Source organism: Lynx rufus, unplaced genomic scaffold (genome assembly GCF_022079265.1).
Source record: "Lynx rufus isolate CCGP_SWC_20201006 ecotype Redwood Valley unplaced genomic scaffold, mLynRuf1.p SCAF_6, whole genome shotgun sequence".
Taxonomy (NCBI): Eukaryota; Metazoa; Chordata; class Mammalia; order Carnivora; family Felidae; genus Lynx; species Lynx rufus.
Genome location: NW_025814878.1, coordinates 3,449,710 through 3,453,869, shown reverse-complemented (window position 1 = coordinate 3,453,869; position 4,160 = coordinate 3,449,710). Strand labels below are relative to the sequence as shown.

Here is a 4,160-nt window from a genome sequence, read left to right as displayed (position 1 = left end):
ACAATTACCACCATCCCCTCAAGCCTCTGTCAGCCATCATTCTTTCTGTCCCTGTGATTTTGACTACACTAAGTAGCTCAGTTAAGTGGAATCATACAGTATTTATCTTTTTGTGACTGGCTTATTTCACTAACACAATGCTCTCCAAGGTTTATCTCTGTTGTAGCATTACAGAATTTTATTCCTTTTTAAGGCTGAATAATACTCCTCTGTGTATGTGTCTGTCTGTCTGTCTGTACATGTACACATTTTGCTTATCTGTTCATCTGTTGATAGACACTGAGTTGCGTCCATGTCATTATTTGGGTATTGTTGTCAATATAATTTTTATCAATAAATTCTTGTTGTTTTTTTTTTTTAAGTTTATTTATTTTGCGAGAGAGGGAGAGAGCGAGCAAGGAAGGGGCAGAGAAGGAGAGAGTGAGTCCCCAGCCTCTTTGCTGTCAGTGAGAGCCTGACGGGGGACTCGATCTCATGAACTGTGAGATCATGAACTGAGCCAAATTCGAAAGTTGGATGCCCATTGACTGAGCCACCCAGGTGCCCCCAAATCTTCTTGTTTTTGCCCAAGTTTGGCTTTTTTTTTTTTTTTTTTTTTTTTGTTTTGCTTCACTGGCTTTATGTTGTCACGGACCGGTCATGCAATCAAGATTCTGTTAGCTCTGCCTGAGAGCCCTTTGTTGGTCGTTGGTTAGAGAATTTATCTGGTAGTCTTGAAGTTTATCCTCCATCTTTTCCCATTATGCGGGGAGCTCCTCAGGGCAGGGATGGGACTTCCCTGTACTTCGAAGTGCTAACCCCAGCCCTGTGCCTGGGGCTGTGGTGGGCACTGCGTGGACATTTCTTGCATGAGTGTCCTTTGGCTGCTTTCCTCATTTCACACTTCACTTTGGACTCTTGCAGCTAAAATTAACATATAGCATCCATTGATTTGATGCTTGCCGTTTTTTAAAAAAAAAAAAACTTTTTTTTTTAATGTTTATTTATTTTTGAGAGAGAGAGAGAGACAGAGTGTTAGCTGGGGAGGGGCAGAGAGAGAGGGAGACACAGAATCTGAAGCAGGCTCCAGGCTCCGAGCTGTTGGCACAGATCCTGACTCAGGGCTCGAACCCACAAACTGTGAGATCATGAATTGAGCCGAAGCTGGACACTTAACCGACTGAGCCACCCAGGCACCCCAATGCTTGCCCTTTTTTAAAGTCTTCCTAAGCTTTCAAAAATTTCTTCCTGAAATTCTGAATCCTTCACTGATGACGTGTCTCATGAATTAGAGCTAATTTATCCCAGCCTTCATTGTGCTTTCATGTGATAGCTTTTGAGGCTGCCTTTACTTTGCCTCGCAGTTTATATACCAACTTCTTTTAAACATAAATTGTAATTGGCTTATTTAATATAAGCAGTTTTTCAGTAGTTTTTGCCTTTTTTTTTTTCTTTCTTTAATCAATTGTTGCTTATTGTGTGGTAATCAAGAAAACATTTGAATCTTGGTCAGGTGGGTAGCTATTTTGGTCCAGCTTCCTCAGTGTCGTGTCATGAGTCAATTAAGAGGAGGATGGGCAGGGAAATGTCTCACATATGCTTTGTCTCTGGTAGCTCAGAGTTTGTGGGGTTTGTTTGCCCTTTAGAAATTTTGAAAGGTAGCTTTGATTCAAGTATAACTATCCTCCCAAAGCAAAATGTTCTGAAAAGTTGGGTTTTAAAGTTAGAAGGTGCTGGGGCACCTGGGTGGCTCAGTTGGTTCAGTATCCAGCTCCTAATTTTGACTCGGGGTCATGATCTTGCGGTTTGTGGGTTCGAGCCCTTCATCGGGATTCTCTCTCTCTCCCTCTCTCTCCTTCTCCCCCCCCCACCCCCCGGCCACTCATGCTCACACACTCTCTCTCAAAATAAATAAGTTCAAAAAGTTAGAAAGCACTGAGATTGAATCTGTCCTGGAGAAACTTTTCGGAAGGCCACATGTGAAAATTTGTAGAATTTGCTTGTGATGAAACAAAGGGTATGTGGTGGGGGTGGGGGCAGGGTATAGGGCCTTGGGAGCATTTATGGGGCACCTGTGCAGTGGAGCCTTTAAAAGTATTTGCAGAAAAAATTTTAGACTCTTTAATTTTTAAATTAGAAATTCAGGAGTGGAATTTAGGAGTTAAGGGGAGTAAGTACCAGGAGAAATTTGTTCACTAGTTACTGTTTGGGTGCTGTCACTAAGTCAGATGGGTATGCTTCCATCAGGGAGATTATAGTGTCTAGTAGGGAACAAAGCCTTATTTTAATGAAGTAGATTTTAATGAAGGTACTGCGTTTCATGCAATAGGATGGTGGGTGTGTTTCTGAAGAATTTTTGAGTTGGGAGTTACCAGGGATCACCAGCATTTTCACCATCATATTCTTTTTATTATTTTCCCTCATTGCCCCCAGAAATGTGATCTTAATAAGTTAGGATCTTTAGTGTAAGATAATGGCATTCATAGCTCCTGTTTATTCAGTATGTAATTGTATGCTTCATGATGAGCCTAGCGAGGGAGAGGACAGAGATGGAGAAGAAGAGGGTCTGAGAATCCCAGGTCAGGCCATGGTAGGGAGCCAGCAGAGGAGGTTGACAAAGAGCAGTCAAGAGGGAGGAGGAAGGTCAATGGAGAGTTCTGCTGAGGTCTTTCAAGGACTGATGCGTTTAAAACCTTCCACTACGCTGTGAGGTAGGCAGTGTTATAATCCCCACTTCACAGAGTGGGAAACTAGGCCTTGAGCAGCTTAACAGCACAGCTCTTGTCAGGCAGTAAGTAATGGAGCTGGGATTTGAAGTCAGGCATTCAGATTCCAGAGTCTCCCTTCTTAACCATGGCTGCTTCCCAGCTTCACAGATGTTGCCACGCTCAGTTATAATTTCAGCCAGAAACAAATGTGACAGTTTTGTTTGTGGAACTGTACCCGAGGTAGATGCGTAGTTCTTTTTTTTTTTTTTTTAAACATGGGCTACTTAATGAATTTGTATGTCATCCTCGTGCAGGGTCCGTGCCACTCTTTGTATTGTACACATTTTAGTGTGTGTGCAGCTGAAGTGAGCACCGGATGCATGGTTCTTAGTACATTTTACACTTGATCTTAGCCAAATGGCTAAGGAGTGATCAGTACCTTTTAAATACTGAGAATACTATGTATTTTGGTTAGCAGGTTTTAGACACATAGAGAGCCTGTGACCTGTGTTTGGGAATCTGGTCCAATTTTGTCATTTTACCTGTGGAGGAATGGACACCCTTTTTGTTGAGGGACTTACCCAAGACCCTTAGACTTTGGTCTCTTGACTCTGAGGTCAGAGTTTTCCTCACTGTACATCACCCTTGAGACTCATGTTCTTTTATGGTGTTGTAAATGAAAGGTAGAGTTGAAATGAATATGTAAGGTGCTAAAAATGCTCTCGTCAAGATCATTGATAATCTCCATGTGGCTCCTTCCAGTGTGTTTATCCAACTTGACCTTTCAGAAGTTAGAGCTGTTAGGACCCAATGTCTGTTGGCCTTCCTCCTCCTCTGCACGGTTCTTTGTCAGTCTCTTTTTCTGCCTCCTCCACCTTGGCCTGACCTGGGATGTTGGGGTTCCATTGGGTTCACCGCTAGACCATCTTCTTTCCTCCACCTTAATCTTCCTCATCACCAGGCTCACCATTTTCTGTAGTTAACTCATTTTTATGTGAATGGCTCTTAAGTTAATATCTCAACTCCAGACTTTTCCTCTGAGGTTCAGATTCATGTCCAGCGACACACTTGACCTAGACATTTGAATGCCTCATGGACACTGCAGAATTAACACACCAAATGGAACCTCTTCCACAGGCCCTCTGGACCTTTTCACAGCAGCCCCCTCTCCATTCTGTTCTTCACCTCAATTATTGCCACCGACTGGGAATCATTCATGATGATAGCAATAAGGGCCAACGTTAATTGAGAGAATTAATGTGCCAGGCACTTCCTTAAACTCATTTAGTCTATTTAGTCCTAACAACAGTACCATGAAGTAGGTGATGAGAATAGTAATAAGAATAGAATTGTATAGCTCCTACTGTGTGCCAGGCACTGTTTTAAGTATGTTACAGATACTAACTCATTGGATTCTCAGTAAATCCGTGAGGTAGATTCTCTTACTCTCCCTGACTGGTAATGTCAGACTCT

At 42.5% G+C, this 4,160-nt stretch overlaps 1 non-coding gene across 1 annotated transcript; it reads right to left on the bottom strand.

The window, feature by feature from the left end:
* Positions 1-2,956: 2,956 nt before the first annotated feature.
* On the bottom strand, positions 2,957-3,060 carry LOC124529498 (U6 spliceosomal RNA). Its single transcript, XR_006966385.1, has one exon. It is a non-coding gene; the product is annotated as a U6 spliceosomal RNA (small nuclear RNA).
* Between the last annotated feature and the right edge of the window lie 1,100 nt (positions 3,061-4,160).